We start from the raw sequence: 20,693 nt of genomic DNA on the forward strand, positions 1-20,693 counted from the left end.
CTGAGTTTTGATTGCACTTTTTCACATCTTTTCTGAATGTCATCACCTTTTTCATTTTTTAAAACTTTTTTGACTCCTTTTCTACATTTTACTCCTATAATTAAATAAGAAACATCAAGCGTGTTTGACATCACATTACTTTCACTTCAGTGCGTCCTGTTAGATGAAAAGCATTTAATACGAAGTAAAGGGGGTAGCAAGAACAAACTGACCAATCGCTATTGTCGAGTGCTTTTGTAGACTATATGTAACAATTTATTTAGTGACTAGGTGGGTTGATTTGGACTTTAGTGACCCAGGACCTTTAGTGAACCTGGATCTTAACGTGGGGGCTCCCACCGGGAATCGAATCTGGGCCTTCCACTCCGAAGGTACGTATGCTGACTATTCTGGGTATATCAAAAAGTCCGGGTCCATAGGTCAATTCTTTATAAAGATACGAGAAAATGGAAAAAGAGGAAAGTTATCGGAAATTGGTTTTCAATTTAAAATGATTGAATTTTCCCTATCGCTCAGCAGTTTGGGCTCTGGCCCTATGTAAAAATGAAAAAGTAAACTTTCAGGTTCAGCAAACTACTTGAAAGGAACGCAGGAGCACACAAAAATGACACTGGGAATATGCACATTGTTATGTAAGGGAATTTAAAACGCCTAGAATCCCTTTCCTCAATAATGCTGTATTGTTGTTCTGGTGAGGGTCCAAGGCAACCAGCAATTCTGCTGAACTGGGAACGTTGCTTTTTCATGTAACATATAGTGCCTTGCCGGTGTAAATCCCAACAGTCGGATGCACTATATATATATAATATCTCAAGCACTTTAAATTGAAAACCAGCAATTTGGAATGATTTTACTCCTTCCATTTTTAGTATTTTTACTCACAACAGTGTCCCGGACTTTTGGTACACCCGGTATAGCCACGAGCTTTACTTAGCGATAGAAATGCAGCCTTGCTGAAAGAAATATTAAAATGTTAAATGTTAACCTGCTTCTAATTAATTTTGTGTTGGTTTTATAAGTATTTACATTTTGAAATGTCCATCTTTTGTAACCAAAATTTTGCTAACTAAAATTAACCAAAATTCCTAGGTTTAGTTATTACAGTGTCGTGTGACTCTTGCAGACCATCCATTCAAGAGTGGAACGAACCTCTTGTTTCCGAATAGGATGTTATTTCGAATAGGCATGTTTAACTGTAGAGGAAAGAAAGACATTGCCAGCAAATTATTTAATAGTATCCCATATTTTACAGTTTTCATATCAAGATGGCATTATCTTCAACTATCTGCCCTTATGGAAGCAAGGAAGCGGATATTCAAGCATATAAAATCACGTGAATTGATGGAACCGGACAGAAGAAAGCGAGTGGTATTTATTGCCAATTGTTCCATATTTTACTTACTTTGCAATCAGATTTTTTCTTCATTAACATGTTTACAGATCTCTTTCGATGGCTAACGCTTGTGCGTCTTCGGTGCAGGAGGTTTGGGACTCGATTTCAAGGGACAGAACATGGGACGCAATACAGAACATGGGTTCATGTTAAGTCTTTTCTATTTAGGCTTGCTGCTGAAAGAGTACCAAGTTCAAATTTCGCGTCACTCTTACCGTTCCCGAGATACTGGTCAAAAAATGGCCGACTTCCGGAGATTTAAGGAGCCATATCTAGGAAACCGTAAGTCATAGAGAGATAATATTTGTGTTGATCAATATCTAAAAGGATGGTAGATATTTTGGTACCACATAGTAACCAGTGGCCACTGTCCAACTGGCCACTGGTTATTCTTACTGACGTCTCCATTCAAACTCAACCAATCAATCAATCAAATCTTTTATAATCGATGAGCCCGTGAACATTACTCAACGAGTTTGTGGAAAAACTCCATAACTTCTAGTTAATGAGGTGCTACTTCTTTGTGGTGACATAAAGCTAATGGCATCCATTGTCATTACACACGTGAAGTATACCGAAAGAAGTTACTGTATTTGATGGGCATATTCCGGAATTGTTTTCCATGGTCTGCTACTCATTGGTCAAGCAGTCAATGCGCACGTTACTCTGCCAAACTACAGCTGGTAGCGTATACACTCTGAGATATCGTAGGTGTGTCAACAGAAGAAGTTTTCAGAACAATGTTCGCCTTTACAGGGTAATGATGACTGTGGGGAAGATTAAAATCTTGACTGAAAACTTATCCAATCCCGTATCGCGTTTTCGTGTTCCTAATAACCGTATATTAGGAGTGATCAGAAGAAAATAGGAGTGATCCGAAGAACAAGATCTCTACCTTCTTCCAAGACATTCTATCGAAGTTTCGTTGGCAGAATGTTGTAGATTGTGCAACTAGTAAACTTCCAATGAGCAAATGAGTCGTTATGACCAGGTTAACAGGTTTCATTCCTACCTTACAAATGCAGACGGACAATTTTAGGTAGGTTATATCGAAAGAAAACAAAGAAAAAAAAAAGCGTGCTTCACCTCGTGGCAGGTTTCACTAATTTCTAAATAATTCATGCATACCATCCACAAATGTTAGACACTTTTATTTACACAAAAAAATAAGTAACGGAGTAATTCTCGATGATTAGATGAATGTAACACGTAGTCGAGTTAGGGAAATAATATGTAGAAATACATCTGTGTATCAGTTTTAACTAACAGGTTAGAAGTACAAGACTCCTATTATTTTATTCTTTAGCAATGAGGCTGTAAGAAATTTTGGACGTAAAGTTTGACGTGTAATCTAAATCGCATTTGCTCTACCTAAAATCGAATCTGGGACGATGTGCTCATAATACACATGAGATTTGGAGGATCACTGATGGCTGCGCTGCGTGGGAATTAATGAAGGCGCTCTAAATTGTATAATTGCACGTATTTGTTATACACCTTCCTGTTGTCCTTGGCATCGGAAATCTTGCACTAAATGAATAGATGCACATGACTGAGGATAGGGACCTTGAAATAGCGTGGATAGAGTAGAGAAATCCGACAAAAGAAAATCACATCTCTATACAAATAGGGCTACAACAGTCCTTTTTTTGGCCCTAAAATTGGCCTGGCCGAGTTTTTACGAAAGTGAAGAAATATCCTCGTTCATAGCAAATATTTATTTATATTTTTGTAAATAATTGTTGATGTTAATATTGTGGCAATGTTCAGTTTCCAAGGAAATACCTCAGTTGCAGCCTTAAGCGCGAAAGAAAGAAAAAACCGTAGATTCCCTTATCGGTATTGTAAAAGTTTAATTAGTTGTATGTAGCGTTGGAAAGGGTCGGAATTTTAAAAAAAATTCAAGATGAGTAAAAAACGGAAAATTAAAAGAATGCAAATGTTATTTTTTAAGCAGTTTGTTACATAGTCGTTGCGAAACTAAAGGGCATCTCCAATCACTCCATACTTTCTTGACCGGTGAGTACAGGTTGATATGGGTATGTAGAGAACCGGGGAACAAATTTGTGTGTGCGTGTGTCAGGGAACAAATTGGACTGCGTTTCCCCTTAAACACACTTCTAGGTATGACCCTGCTGGATGTCACAACTAAGCCCAAGAATGTGTTCCAACTTGTACCAAACCAAGCTCAGCTGACACATGGGCCGAAATAGCCGGGAGCGATCAGCAGTGTCTGGCCGTTTTGAGCTCCGGCACTGGAACAACTTTAAATGTGACACCGGGGTTTGCATATTCGGAAACTAGCGTGTCTTCTCGTTCTCCCTATACCCACAATGCCCGAGGGATCCGTCGGTCACCGGAGATACGTGCCCCACAAGTAAACAATCCGTGCTTCTGCTGCGCTGGTTCGCGTCACTTCTTGTGAGGATCCAGCAGGATCCAGGATCTCTGGTTTCATGGGTAGTGTGCGGCATAGAATTACGCAACAGAGTTAGATGATAGACCCAAAGATCTCCAGCTGAAGCCTCTCGAGTGGCACACGGTGACCCGAGAAGAGCTACAACACTGTCGGGATCGTTGATCGGTTTTTCGACTCCTGTTCGAACACAGCTCACTTCACGACATCGAAACCAACATATTCGTGACCTACAGAGCCTACCCGTTTTCTATATACCCATATCGACCCTGGTACTCACCGGTCAAGAAAGTAGGGATTCAACAATGGATTGAGTGGAGATGCCCTTTGAGTAGCAACTGTTATATCTTTGTACTGCGACTGTTCTGTTCTGTGCAATTATGTATTAAAAAAAAAAAAAAACTCAACAAAAACTCAAAACTCTGGAGCCATCACTTCTGAATGGCAAATGGGTCCTCGTTTACGGGACAACGCTAAGTCCCACGTGGCTAGGATGACTCAGGACACCATTCTCCGCCTTGGATGGGAAACAATATTGCAACCACTATATTCCCCGGGTATTGCACCGTCCGATTATTACCTGTTCCATTCTTTGGACAATCACCTTAGAGGCCGCCAATTCAAATCCCTAGTAAAAGTCCAAAATGCACCTGATACCTTCTTCGTTTCACGGCCCACCAACTTCTACCGCGATGAATTCCATGGCCTTCAGGAACGTTTTCAGAAGGTCGTCGATGTTGATGGGGACTATTTTTGATCTTCCAGGTTAGGTGACGTATCGATGTTCGAAGGTGGTGGGTGGAAAAGCAACAAAACTTTTCTTGGTTACCTTTTTATTTAAATTTAAAACCTTGTATACAGAACCTATGTACACAAGATTGATTTTCTTTAAATTTCACTTAATTTCTTTATAGTTTCCTGACAAAAATATTTATTTATTATTCGTGACTAAAAAAAAAACAATTATTTTATTACACTGAGTAGAAATAAAAGAGAGCGAATGAAATCCAAACTGAATAAAAACATTGTTTCTCACCAAATTTTCCATTCTCTGTCTTTTAAAATACTTGTTAAAGCATATAAAAATATAATGTATTTACAAATCAGTTTAGTACCTTTGTTTTATGGCTGTATTTATAATATCTTGTTAAAATGTTTGTCTTTAAACTGTCAAATATAAATCGCAGTAAATTGTGTAATCTGCTGTCACAAAAATGTATCCTATTTTTCGATCGGTATGGAAAAACAATATTTCTCCATACTATTTTACCGTATATTATTAATTGTCAATAACTTTGTTACTTTTAAATGAAGGAAGCGAGATAATTTTACTATGATGTTTTTAAAGCTGGTCATTTGGGGGGGGGGGGCAGGAAACCATTTGGGGGGCCTGGACCCAATGGCCCCCCCTTAGCTACACCCCTGAGTTTAAGGTCCCTCGATTCTGCTTCGAGGCTAAGGGATATGGTGACCATGAGAAATGAATGAAATGGTGGAATGAAGAAAGTGGGAGGAAACAGGAGAACCCCGAGAAAACCCACTACACGGCGTTTCTCCACCACAAAGCCTACTTAACACAAGCTGGGATCGAACCATGGACACCATGCACCAGAGATGAATTCTCTACCACTGAGCTACCGCGGCCCTGCTTGGGCTTGGTCGTCCATATCCAATCTTTCTTTTGACCTTGCTTAAACAACTTCTAGTTTTGTTCTAAATCCAGACTCCATATTGGCGTAGATATTAATATTACAGTCGATTGGTAAAATCAATCTTCCACATTTAAAAATTAAAGTACATACAATTACAAAAATAAGCATTTACCATAAAAACACTAGCTGCAAGTGTTCAAAATACATTTATGGCTTCTATAAAATCAATTGAAAATTGCTATTTTTAATTACGCAGGTAGTGTAAAACAGCAGTTTTCGACTCCAGCCGAGTTTAAGCTCAACCTAAACTTAGTTGACCAAAGTGAACTGACCCGACTGACCCGACAACCCGACCCGACTGACCCGACCCGATAACCCGACCAGAGTGACCCGACCCGAGTTGACCCGATTGACCTGACCCGACAACCCGACCCGACAACCCGACCTGAGCTGACCCGACTGACCCGAAACGACAACCCGACCCGAGCTGACCTGACCCGACCCGTTTGAGAGCATTAGTTTCCACACATCTATTAAGCCTCGAATCATTGCCACCTGGACATTTCTGTGTGGTTCTAAAAATAAATAAACCTCTTGGTTATAGCATACGCGCCTATTAACATTCAATTCATCAAATATAAACATTGAAAATTTTTCCACACTCTTTAAGTAGCGCCCTTGCTAAGTCAAAATTTTCAAAACTGGGGTAAGAATACCAGAAAAAAACTGGTAATTTTAACATACAACGTCGAAATGTTGACACATTGGTTACGGGGATTCGAACTTGTAATCGCAGATGATTGTATAATTTATCAATGAGGCGCGTTGTGTTAATGCACGAGTGATATCTTAATCAATCCATCTTAGTTTTTTCTTGCCATTTATTAGCATATATACTTGGCCTAGTGTAAAACTTTTTCGTAATATGTCATCACCCGGTTATTAACCACTTTATTGAAACGATCAGTATATTATATTTTAGAACAGGCCTTTGAAATTAATTCTTTATTATATTTGCTTTCCAATTCTTTTAACTTCGTTTGTGAACATATTATTTTGGTTTTGTACTCCCATGCGAAAAAAAAAAAAAAAAAAAAAATTGCGCGTATACTGTAACTCACGATTTTTCGCAATTATTTCATTTTCCTTATGTTTATGGGTAAAATTCAGTTATTAGTATGTGGAGATAATAGAAAGCAATCCATCTAAGGAGATATTTCTAAAAAAATATAATAAAATAATAAAAATATAAGCAAAAAACAAAATTATGTTCTGTTTTGTGTATACTGGCAATAATGTTTTCGAGGGAATTTTTGGAGCAGCACAGCACGATTGTAGAGGGAATTACAGAATTGGTAACAGAACAGTTGAATCAAGGAACAGGAATTTGTTGTAAAATATTGCATTTATTGGCTTAAATCTAGGATGTAAATTGTCTGCCAAATATAAATTAGCTTCTGTGACCAAGATGTAGTACGAAAATATATAAACAAAGAGAAAAACTGTTGTCTTAAGTTTGGAAGTGACATGCTCTATAGCCATGAGCATTTATTTCTTAAGAAAAAGATAAGCACTAAAAGAAAGTCTGTGTGGTCAAGTGGGTAGAGTGACGGACTAGTAATTCTTATACTGTTTTGACCCCAGATCGAATCTCATCCGATCGTGTTCAATTTTTTTTTTTTTTTTTTTACGAAATATTATAGAAGTGTATAATTTGTATGTTAATAACAACTGAAAGAATACAATAAAGAAATAACTTTTTGTTTCCTCTGATGACGTATTTATTTAGAATTAGTGTACTATTAGTAATAGCGATTGCTTTCAGTTTATGCTGTTATATAGCTTCTTTTATCATCCTCTTTTCTTGAAAAAAAAAAAAAAAAAAAAAACAAATTTGTCTCCAATAAAGTATGAAAAATATATATAGACAGAAACAGACAGCTTAGTATCAAACGTGATTTATCGTGATGAAATAAACAAGCTTCCCGTTATTAAAAAAGAAAACTATAGAAAATCATTGAATTTGGTCTTTAGGTTTTTAGCATGCTACATATATTCTTTATAAGACTATACTTTATAAGGCAAGATGTGCGATCATACCCACAAATTTAGCTAGTGGGTGAAAGATGTTTTCGGCACAAATATTTTACAGGTCTAGGTGCATGAAACACCAATACGCCATGGTCTTGACCTTCATTTATTTCACATTATTATCCGACATATCATAGCAGGTAAAAAGCAGCATCAATTGGCAAGAAAAACTGCAAGTTGTGGTCTTAGTCTGTTTTTGATGCTCCGGACTCGATCGCCTAGCACGCCCGTCTATACCTTGACTCATACGTCTATCATTCAGTGCAGGCACATATCCAGCTTTACTTTTCGGAGGGGGCCCGACACGAAAGCTCGTAAGCACGTAATTCTAATGTTTCAAAAATATCAATAATAATAATAATAATAATAATAATAATAATAATAATAATAATGCAACAGTTCTGTTTTTCTCTTAAACATTTCTTACTTTTCATTTATGAACCTGTCAAACTGCATTCTAACACAAACGAAATTAAAAAAATATTTTCTAGAGACATGTAAGGAAAACTGTCTGCTACGTATATCACATAACAAAAATAGCAAATGGCAATGAGTGTATCGTTCTAATACAGTAATGTTATAAACAGAACGGAAACGAAATTGTAATCCCATTTAAAAGTGTTCTTTAATTCCACCTGGTATCAATGGCATTACGGTATATTCTTACAAGTAACACCTTCCAAGTGTAACACTCCGATTTTGATAAAATATGACAGGCAGATACTACACATAAAATAAACGAATACATGTTTTTTTTAATTTTCTGCGGAAAAACGGTTTTAGGGGGCAAAAGCCCTCACCCTAAATTTTTAAAGTTAACGCCCGAAAGACAAAAAAAAAGTGGACCAAAGTTAACGAAATTGTGCACAGATATGGCAGACGTAAAATGAAGGAATACGTGTTTTGTATTTTCCTGGAGAAACGGTTAGGTGGGGCACAGACCCCTCCAAACCTTTGATCATGAAATATCAAAAGTGCTAGTAACAATATGTCTGATGTGTGTAAAGGACGAAGAATTCCAACGACACTTTGTGTATGGACAATACGCAAAAACTAAACGAATACCTGTTTTTTTATTTTCTGCGGAAAAATGGTTTTAGGGGACAAAAGCCCCCATCCAAAATTTTGAAAGTTGACGCCCGAAAGGCAAGAAGAAGTGAACCGAAATGAATGAAATTGTGCAAAGATATTGCAGACGAAAAATGAGGGAATACGGGTTTCGTATTTTCCTGAAAAAAAAAAAAAAAACGTTTGGGTGGGACACAGACCCCTCCAAAACTTTGATCTGAAATATCCAAAGTGCTAATAATGGTATGTCAGAAGTGCTTAAAGGACATGAAGAATTTGAACGACACATTGTGTAGGGACAATACGCAAAAAACAAACGAATACGGGTTTATTTTCTGCGAAAAAATGGTTTTAGGGGGCAGAATTCTCCACCCAAAATTTTGAAATCGTGCATAGATATTCTAGACGTAAATTGAGGTAATTGTTGTTTCGTATTTTCCTGAAAAAAAAAAAAAAGCGGTTGAGTGGGGAACGGACCTTCTAAGCTGTTGATTACCAAATATTAAAAGTGCAAATAAGTATACGTCAGAAGTTCCTAAAGAGTATGGAGAATTGCAACGAAACTTCGTATAGGGACAATTTGCAAAACAATAAATGAAATGCGTTTTAATTTGTACGACAAAACAGTGTTGGGGCCTAGAGCCCCTCAAAAAAAAAAAAAAAAAGTAAATATTACCGTAGAAGGGCAGGAAGGAATGGACCGAAGCAAATGAAATTGTGTGTAGATATTGTATAGACTGTATGTAAAATAAGGACTTTCGTGTTTTTAAGATGTCCCTATCAATTTTGGCACATCAACAACAAACAGAAAATTAATCGGCACGTGTTTTTGTTTATACAGAAAAACATTATAAGGGTTAAAGTTGCCTCGTGATATACTACAAAATACGCTAACTGTTTGTGCTTGTTGTTGATCTGCCAAATTTGAAGAAATCTGATGGAGACGCTTGTGAAACACGAGAGGCTTTATTTTTCATATCCAATATCTATAGACAATTTCATTCGCTTCGGTCCTCTCCTTCCGACACTCAACGCCTCGGTCCACTCAACAGTTTTTTTTTTTTCTTTTCAGGAAAATACGAAGCACGTATTCCCTCATCTTACGTCTACAACATTTGTGAACAATTTCATTCAGTTCGGTCCATTTCTTCTTGCCTTTCTTGCGTCCAATTTCAAAATTCTGGGTGGGACCTTTTGCCCCCTAAAACCGTTTTTTCGCACGAAATAAAAAGCCGTATTTGTTTATTTTTTGCTTATTGTACTAACACAAAGTTTTGTTCCAATTCTTCGTGTAAATTTAGGCACTTCTGGCATACTGTTATTAGCACTTTTGATATTTCATGATCAAAGGTTTGGAGGGGTCTGTGTCCTAGCCGGTTTTTCCAGGAAAATACAAAACACATATTTCCTAATTTTATGTCCGCAATATCTGTTCACAATTTCGTTCACTTTGGTCCACTTGTTTTTGCCTTTCGGGCGTCAACTTTCAAAATTTTGGGTGAGGGCTTTTGCCCCCTAAAACCGTTTTTCAGCAAAAAATAAAGAAGCACTTATTTGTTTATTTTATATGTAGTATCTACCTGCCAAATTTTATCAAAATCGGAGTGTTACACTTGGGAAGTGTTACTTGTTAGAATTATAACAACAACGCATTGTCCACAGTTTGGACACTGACTCAAAGTAATCTGACATAAAAGAACCTCAAAAGGGAAAAAGTAGGTTTATTAAAAAGTGCTTGAGGTTTGGTAAGGGACAGCTTCCAGGACCTCACGCTGGATACGTCACTGAGTCAATGCATTGTATTTGTTTCTTGCAAAACATAATAATTAGGTGCGTAATATGTAAAATTATATCATAGTTTGACTTTTAATAGGTCTTTCCTTAATACATCCATATTATCCGGCGTTCTGCCTGCCTGTTTCATGTCGGATAAGCGAAACTCTACTGTATTTTCAAAGATAGCATATACACAGGGGCTAGAGGTCTGCACGGGCCGGAATTTTTAGAACGGACCCGGCCCGTCCCCTTTAATTTATAATCTATAGGCATTAGCGGATTAAGGACGGAGCCAATGGAGCCCAGGCTTCGGGGCCCCAAGCTCAGCGGGCTCTTTAAAATCCCTCTGTTTAATACTCAAATATAGTAATCAACTTATTATATTATAGGCTTCAGACCGATGCTATTTTTTTTCCCGCTCGTTACGCTCGCAGTATCGCTAGATTTAAGTCTTTCTATCAGCAGCATTTACCTGTTAATAATGAATGCAATTATTTAGTTGTTAATAATGAATTTAACTAAACTAATTATTCTAAACTTGGAGCACGTTCAAATATTACAGCATAGTCCTCAGTAGTTCCATAAGCCTATGTGACTGTGGAAGGCAGAAAAGAAAATTTATGCACTGGAACTATTCTTAACATAGGGCCCCCTTAAAACAGTCGGTTCTAGGTCCCCAAAAGCCTTAATCCGCCCCTGTCTATAAGCAATATTTCACGAAAAGCTGGTATTTTTTAACAAATGTATTCATAAAGTAGTCCCTTTCTCCTTTAAGTAATTTCAGAGCCCACGGTGTTTAAGTGGTAGAGCGTTCACCTCTGGTGCATGGAGTCCTTGGTTCGATCTATGCTCGCGCCAAGTGAACCTTGTGCTGGACAAACACTGTGCGTGGGTTTTCTCGAGGTTCTCCCGTTTTATCCCACTTTCTTCACTCGATCATTTCATTCATTTCTTATCATCACTGTCTCCTTTAGCCTATCCGGCATAATCGTGGGACGTAAAACTTAAAGATTTCATTTCAAATCATTTCAATCAAAAAACAGTTGCAGGAAGTATGTAATTTCGAATAAAACAAACTACTATATACAATTCTGAGTATATTATTCTTTTATGAAATTCTCGCGAACCTTATTTCTAAATCGAAGGGTAAGAAGACTAAATTCACTCTCTTATTATTATAGATCCATTTCAATTGAAGCAGTTGGAATAGTTGGAAAAAAATAAAAAAAAAAAAACATACCCTATATTCCAGTGTGCCACAATCGGTATAACGCGGCACACTGGTGTGTCCAGCAAAGTGAACTGTGTGACGAAAACTTTTTCCTATTATTTGCAAGAATATTTGTCGAGCTTCTGTTATTTATTATTATTATTATTATTATTATTATTATTATTATTATTATTATTATTATTATTATTATTATTATCAACGATTCTTCCATGGATCAGCTGTCTGTATACGGTTAAGCAACCACAAGTATCACATTGAGGGAATGAGTATAATTATTTACTTTAATAGTAATACAAAGTCTATTTGCTTGTATATTCTACCGGGAATAACTGCATCCGTCTAGAAAGCTAGGACTAACAACAAATAGATCCGAAGTTGTGACCACACACCGCCCCAAATCGTGAGTGCCACAAGTTCCCTTCTACGCCTTAGCACAATAAGGGCTGTTGCGTTCAGGGAGAGAGAGAAACAACTTAATTCCATTGCAGTTATATGCTTATTAAATGTTATATTTATAAATTATGTAAGTGATCGTATCGTTTTCTGTTTATTATTATTATTATTATTATTATTATTATTATTAATTCTTATTATTATACATTTCTTATTACGTTGATTGCCATGTGTATGGAATTCCATACACACGGCTCTCCTGTGCAGTAGAGCGTGATTATTTTCCATACGCAAACAATGTAGATATTCCAAGTTTGTTGTGTTCGTTCTATAGGTGTGTATGTAATTAGATACATATGGCGTAGAAACCAAAATTTAATGTCCATGCCACGTATATGCAAAACCATACACAAAGACATTTATGAACAAAGACATTGAGTTTGAGTTTAACGTCTCGCTCAGCAACGAAGCTATATGAGACGTCGGCCTACTGATTAACGTGGACTCCGAAGCACGTGAGCTCTCGCCGGGAATCGAAGCCGGGTCTTCCACGCCAAAGGCGCATACGCTAACCGCTTAGCCACTAAGGATCTCATGAACAGAGACATTTAAAACAAAGGCGAAAACAAAGATGTGTGATGTGATTTTGAGTTTAACGTCCCTTTCAGCAGCGAGGCTATATGAGACGTGGACCTACTGATTAACGTAGAATCCGAACCACATGAGCTCCCGCCGGACGAAAACAAAGGCCTTTGGAATTGACAATATTCGTTTGGACATTTCAGTCGCACCTACCTAATATTAACAACATTTCCTCGATAATTTCGTAACATTGTATTATTTCTTTTGTTGATTAGCTTGGTTAGGCTTATTTAAACACTTTTTTCTTTGCACCGACGTGTCACATCTCTTGGATGAAAATACACTAGCTCTCACTGGAAATCAAATCCAGAACCAACGCACTTGAACCATTTGACCACAAGGCACATTTAAAAAGAAGTTTCGATTTTGTTCGGAAAATTGTGATTAGGTGTAACATTAAAAAATATATATTTAAGAAAGGATACGGAGCAAACGCACTGTACTTTCTCGCTCGAATTTTTTACACTGACTTATGTTAGGCTGCAACTATTATTGAAACATTTATTTGGGAAATTGCGAATAAAATAATGTTTTGGAAAACTTTGCTAGAAGAAACTTCAGGCACAAAAGTAAAGTACCCATTAGTCATATTTTCGTTAGAAATAACTTGATCCATATATTAGAATTATTAAGGATATAATTGTATGTGAACTATAAGCAAAAGCGTCTGAATAATTTCTGAGAAAATCATGAAAAAAGTCACCCCCAAGAATAAATTATCCCTTGTGGATCTTTTCAGGACAAACGAGCTATGCTATATTGTTAGTGTTTCGTAAAACATTTATTTATGAAATACGAACACATTTATGAAATACGAATCGCCTGAGTCGTTCTTGAGAAAATCGCAGGGTAAAACTTACTGTCAAAGGTAATATACCATTTCTAGTTTTTCCGGATGAGGGAATTATACCATATAGCTAGGTTATTTATGTCACATGTATTTATAAAATATGAACAACAAACATCTCCTGAGTGTTTTTTAGGAAGGTCATCGGGAAAAGCTTACCCCCAAAGGTAAACTCTTCTATCTGTAATTTTGACAGTATATCGAGTAATTTTTAAGCAAATTGTCGGGAAAAAAATTCACTGTCAAAGTATCTCTTTTGGATTTTTCTTTTCGGAACAAGCGAGTTATACCATATTGTAAGATTATTACAGAAAATATTTTACTGAAATTAGAACAAATTTGTCTCAGTTATTACTGAGAAAATTGTCCAAAAAAATTCAACCCTTGAGAAAACCACTTCTTCTGTATGTTATCGGAATAAACGATTTATGCTCTATGTTAGTTTATTAATGAAACATTTCTTTACGAAATATGAACAAAATTGCCTGAGGCGTTAATGAGAAAACTATCGGGGTAAAACTCACCCTAAGATTAAGCTACTCCTTCGAACGAGTTGTTTGTTAGGTTATTAATGATACGTTTATTTATGAAATGTGGTTGAGAAAATTCTGCAAAAAGAACGCATACCATACAGTAAATTACACCATATATATTTTTTCAGAAAAATTATTCATATGCGGTGGAGATTCGTTAATAAAATATATATTTATAAAAAGTAAATAAAATCGTCACAGCTTTTTTTACTTGAGAAAATTGAATTGTGTTAAATTTTAATCCTTCAGTAAATTACCCTTACTTTTAGATGTCGAAGGACATAAAATTCGAAAGATAGTATGTTATTAAAACGTTATGTCTAGAATTCGGTCGAGATACGTTGAACAGTATGGCCTCTATTTGAGTGCGTGTAAAAGCGTGACGAACCGAGAGACAAATAGATGGACAGACATCGAAAAATCATTTTTTCGATATGTAGGAGCCATGTAACTTGAATTCATTGAAATCTGGTATTCGGTTTTTATAACTATAACTACACTTTCTTCTTTCGTCGCTCGAATGTGAAAACGAATAGGCCTACACCGACACGTAATGTGATAATTTGTAATCCCAAAAAATTAATTTGTTATGTTTAATGTGTTGTCACGCTAGAAAAAGAAGCTTATGCATGTTAGATCATTTTATTATCAGTTTTTCACGCTACTGTATAATTCGTCGGAAGCATTCGTGTTATTCACAAAGAGAGCTGTAAAATTTAGTTTTGTTTAAAGAAAGCATTCTTGATTTTTTTTTAATACACAGACTTGCATTTGTTGCACTTGTTGATATGAAACAAAAGGAGAGAGAGAGAGAGAGAGAGAGAGAGAGAGAGTGTCAATACTCTAAAAAGGAACACACACACACACACAGAAACACCAGAACAGACAACGAGCTATGGCTGTGATTGTGTTCGTCACGCTGTGTGTAAAGCTGCAGGTCGCGCTTGTTTTGTTTTTTACAGACACACTCGCAGTGAGTTGAAGTTTGAAGTCACTTCTGCTGTGTTTTAAAAAAAAAACGGAGAGGGAATGATTAAACATACCATACCATAAACTAAAAACAATCGCTATTAGTAATAAATAGTAAGCTAATTCTAAATAAATACGTCATCAGAGGAAACAAAAAGTTATTTCTTTATTGTATTGTTTCGGTTCTTATTAACATAAAAATTATACACTTTCCAGAATGTTTTGTAAAGAAAAAAAATTGAACAGGATCGGATGGGATTCGATCTGGGGTCAAAACAGTATAAGAACTACTAATCTGTCACTCTACCCACTTGACCACACAGACTTTCTTTTAATGCCTATCTTTTTCTTAAGAAATAAATGCTCATGGCTATAGAGCATGTCACTTCCAAACTTAAGACAACAGTTTTTCTCTTTGTTTATATATTTTCGTACTACATCTTGGTCACAGAAGCTAATTTATATTTGGCAGACAATTTACATCCTAGATTTAAGCCAATAAATGCAATATTTTACTCCACTTTCCTGATCCTTGATTCAACTGTTCTGTTACCAATTCTGTAATTCCCTCTACAATCGTGCTGTGCTACTCCAAAAATTCCCTCGAAAACATTATTGCCAGTATACACAAAACAGAACATAATTTTGTTTTTTGCTTATATTTTTATTATTTTATTATATTTTTTAGAAATATCTCCTTAGATGGATTGCTTTCTATTATCTCCACATACTAATAACTGAATTTTACCCATAAACATAAGGAAAATGAAATAATTGCGAAAAATCGTGAGTTACAGTATACGCGCAATTTTTTTTGCGCATGGGAGTACATACTGTTAGACTTCAGTTTTTCGTTCTCTTTACGCAAAAAGGAAAGCTCTTCTTTCGGTTTATGCCCCTCACTCTCCCAGAACGGAAAATAACATAAACAAAGAGTTATTTTTTGTTTCAGTCACAATAGTTACTTCATCTGGCTGCACCCCAATGTCTGATTTGTTTTCTTTAAACACCTAATTTCCGTACATTTAATTCTTTCATTATTTACATCAACACGGTTCCGTATGGTAATGGTAAGTTTAGTGAAGGCACATCTTTTTTAAACTTTTTCTTGGGTAGAATATTTAGAAGCCCACATTTTAAATTATGTCCATAAGCTTCGGGAATAAAATTATCGGAATAGACGCTGGCGTTTTCAACTTGAAAGATGTCTTTCCGACAGCATTTCTTTTGCCTAACTTTCCGCAAAGGATCCGAGGGAAATACATGATAAAGAACTTTGAAACCCGTAGTATTTCTACTATAATTGTGACAAGTACTTAGTGTACAATTCGACATGCTTATAGGCTAACACGAGCACTACAGTAATTAATGTTTTCTTAATACAGGAAAGCAAGAATCACTCACTTTCCTGCAAAAATCAAAGAAACAAGCCAGGGTGAATGACAAGGACCTTGGGCGAAAGCTGTTTCTGCTCCCGCCGTGACGTCACAATTTTACTGCATCTTCGGTTTTCAAAGAAGGGTAGTTATGACGCGACCTTAAAAGAGGAAAGGAACAGTAGGGTCGACGGACCTTGCATATTTGCTATGAAAACGGTGGTTAGAATTTTGGGTCCCGTTTCAGTACCAAGGAAGGCTATAAGACGTGAAGGTATAGTTTAAGGTGGGATCAGTTCAAGTTTTTTCAAGATGTTTCCATTAGAAATCGAACTAGGGACCAATGGACCAAAGCCTTGCGCGAGCCACTAGACCAGTATTGAGAAGTATTTAAAATAATGTTATATTGCACTTACTTAAAAATGTCGAGAATAGGACAAATCGGATCCGCGCTTTTTGATTCTTAAAAACATTAGATCAGACTCCTTTGACTCCTTTAGCAACAATATTCAGCAAACGTGTTAAGTACATCATTTTGTCACGTGGTCAGAACTGTTCTTACAAATTATATATATATATATATATATATATATATATATATATATATATATATATATATATATATATATATATATATGTATGTAATATATTACATTGGATTAGTGCATCCTTTGGTCTTAATCAACCGTACTGCACATGCTTATTTTTTCTTTGAAGTGTTTCTGTCACACCAAGAGAATATTAGAATGGACCATGCTCCTTCGTATTCAGACAACAGTAAAACAGTATGAAGTATTATTGGCATACAACATAACTTTAAGTGCAGTTAAGATAAATGTGATAGTTCCCAGGTGGGATTATTATTATTATTATTATTATTATTATTATTATTATTATTATTATTATTATTATTATTATTTTTTTTTTTTTTTTTTTTTTGTCAGCTAGAATTGCTCCAATAAACATAAAGCATGCTGAAATTAGAAATCCAAAATTGAAGTTCACGTTGGTTCAGTAATAATTAGAAAGGAGACACGATCAGGAGTAAAAGTGACGAAATGGAGCGGAAATGTCATTCTTTTGTAACTGTTTGGAGATGTGGCAGAACTTCTATCCTTGGAATATCTTAAAACAAGAGAGGGAAGAAATTGAATGTAGATGTATGCCTTAATAATATACATAAATCTTCACTACAATTTCCACCACTTTGTGAATTTTAATGAGTAACTTACAAACAATAAAATAATGTCAAACACGTAGAAAGTAAACCAGACAATATCCTACATTATACTATTAAATAAATTAATAGAAGTTTCCAGCCCCTTTCTTATAGGGCAGAAATTTGAGTGCAAAGTTTGTCATATGTGTTGATTACTGAAATTTCTGCACACATTTTGTAAGTACTAAATTACCCACATTGCAGAATTACCATATTCTTTGTGATTAAGTTCATAGTAAATAAATAATTTGAAAGTGGTAATGAAGTCCATATTTTTTCGCATCTTTGCTCATAAACTCAAACCAAAAATTTAGCTCTCCTCCAAAGCTGCCTTATTGAAGCATGAATCTTGACAGTGCATGACGTTAGAATCGCAAGTTGTATGTACCAATAAACTATTCATAAGGAAACAAAAATTGTTTTTGAAAGTCCATTTGTTGGAATTTCCATTTTTATTGGTAGGTCAACAATGATATTTTAAAAAACGAAGAAAAAATATAAGATTTAATTCTGTTAGTCAGTAGTGCAATAATAAATTCGCAACACTATACATCCAGTTAGATAATTGGAAGTAACAATTGGACAATTAACTTCCGTTGCTTTAATTAAAGTGTTGACAATTTTCTGTTGTAAACACCCATCCACTTGTATAGTTTTAAACAAATTTAAACACATAATAGAGAAGCATTTGGAGGAAGGGTGCTAGATTAGTTTAGGTGGCGAGCCCACATTTTCTCCCTGTTAAGGAAACCAATTGGAATCTTATAGAGATATCCACGTGTCTATCTTATATTAGAAGTAATAGACAAGAGAGTTAAACTTTATTCCACAATAATGTTATAGTGCGTCCAGTAAGAGAACGTCTCTGACAGCTCGCACTGACATTGCCACTACTCGCGTGTCAAGGTTTTTTTCGGTGTAACTGTATTGGCAATTTAATTAATGGTATAAGACAGAGTGATCGTGGTTGGTAACACTGGTATCAAAGTAAGGGCTGCAGTGTCCCACTGCATATGGTAAGAAACGTCAGAGACCATCTCTTGTTGGCCGTGCTATAGCAGTTACACAAGAATTATTATTTTCCAACACCATAAATTGTAAAGGTTTCACTTGTTAATTTTTATTGAATCATTTACTGAACGTATATATAAAACTGTATTACCTTCTTATGTCCAGTACCTAACTGACAATTTAACTTAACCTTGATGATTATGTATATCTTTAGAACATTTACATTGTTCAAAGTTGTATTATATATATATTTATATATTAGTGTATTTTCTAATAGCTTTTCAAGTCGCACCTTGTTAGCAAATAATCCTGATGTAAAGCTTATATTTGTTTGTGTTGTTTCCTACAGTTTTCATCCATGCGCTCAAAAAAAAGTTGTACGGCAAATTATAAGGAGACATTATTTCCGGGATCTTATGTAATGCGTCTCTAAAGAGCTGTGATTACTCGTGAAGGCTGTAGATTATGGATGGATGTAAAAATGCTCTTCTCTCAGGTGTTTGGAAGTTCCCTTCATGGGGCTGGGTATCTAAGAGGAAAGCAATACAAGGCAAGGTCATGCAGCATTCCAATTGCTTTTTTTCTGGCCATCAGAAGAGAACTTTCGCTGCATGCTAACACTTACCTTGAAAAACCAATACATTTGATTTTTTTTTGTTTATTTATTTAAATACTAATACGTTGGAATTACTATTAAAACGCTGTTAAATATTTTTATGTATGAAAATTGGATCATTAATGTCAAATGGTGTATTTCAATTCGGAAAGCAATTTGGATATTGATTTAAGTATGCATTTAAGTAATTTTAAAGTGAGCGTACAGTATGGAGCTTTTAAACAAAAATAACATATTGCAAGAAGCAGTAAAAAGAGCAAACTATATTTGCAAGAAACTTGTATCCTTGGAGATCACAATTTCATGCTTTTATAATAGTAGCTTCTATGAAAGTAGTTTCAAAACTTTTTTTTCTTTAAAAATTTATTGAAGTTCTGCATTAAATCAACTCGCCAAGCTAACCGAGTCACTTAGTTTTTAATTTTTCCTAAAACCATAATTTACATTTACGACTGTGCATACTATGCTTTAAAAAAAATACAAGTTGTGCGCCCGAGCCTTCAACCCACTGCACACTATATGTTAAAATTGTGCTTAATTAAAGCTCTAATTGTTTACAATTAACATTGTTTATTTTGCCCATCAACCATCCCAAACTCTTTACCACCTGTTTCATCCAATTATTCAAGGACTTCGTTATAGACAAAGTCCCGTAGGTAGTTACATGTTTAGCGTGACTGTTTACTATTAGGAATTAGCGTGATTACAGATCTCTTAAGAAAGGTTGCATAACATTCATGACAGCGTGACACAAACTTATACACACACACACACACACACACACATATATATATATATATATATATATATATATATATATATATATATATATATATATATAACTAACTAACTAACTAACTCTATGGCCTATGGAACCCGGAGGTTCAATGCCGCGTTCACAAAAGCTCTCCACTGACTTCTATCCTTAGCTAACTGCATCCAGTTTCTACTTTGTATTCCTATCTCTGCGAGATCCATCTTAATATTATCCTCCCATCTGCGCCTAGGTCTTCCTAATGGTCGTTTTCCTATGGGTCTTCCAGTCAAGACTTTGAAAGCGTTTCTACTTTCTTCCATTCTAGCTACATGGCCTGCCCACCTAAGCCTCCTAGACTTGACGACCCTAACAATGTTGGGTAAACCGTATAAACTATGTAGTTCCTCGTTATGAAGTTTCCGCCATTCCCCATTCTCGTTCCTCTTGGGTCCGAATATTCTTCTCAGGATCTTGTTCTCAAATACTTTCAGTCTATGTTCTTCCCTCAGAGTAAGTGACCATGTTTCGCAACCATACAGAACAACAGGCATGATTATCGTTTTATATATTTTAAGCTTCAAATTCTTCGACAGAATTCGCGACGACAAGAGATTTTGAATCGAATAGTAACACGAATTCCCTGCTTTTAGTCGGCATTTAATTTCTTCGTGAATATGATTTTCGTCTGTTAATATTGATCCTA

At 35.7% G+C, this 20,693-nt stretch overlaps 2 protein-coding genes and 1 long non-coding RNA gene across 4 annotated transcripts in view; 2 read left to right on the forward strand and 1 right to left on the reverse strand.

Moving 5' to 3' along the window:
- The window catches only part of nudC (nuclear distribution C, dynein complex regulator), a 171,969-nt gene that overhangs the window by 80,859 nt on the left and 70,417 nt on the right, over positions 1-20,693 (forward strand). The gene's annotated exons all lie outside the window — the stretch shown is intronic.
- The window catches only part of LOC145686507 (uncharacterized), an 84,091-nt gene that overhangs the window by 31,979 nt on the left and 31,419 nt on the right, over positions 1-20,693 (reverse strand). The window lies entirely within an intron of this gene.
- LOC145686510 (uncharacterized) lies at positions 1,251-19,634 on the forward strand. Its single transcript, XR_014131615.1, has 2 exons — positions 1,251-1,368; positions 17,332-19,634. It is a non-coding gene; the product is annotated as an uncharacterized LOC145686510 (long non-coding RNA).

This window comes from Thermobia domestica, chromosome 5, assembly GCF_964235325.1.
Source record: "Thermobia domestica chromosome 5, izTheDome1.hap1.1, whole genome shotgun sequence".
NCBI lineage: Eukaryota > Metazoa > Arthropoda > Insecta > Zygentoma > Lepismatidae > Thermobia > Thermobia domestica.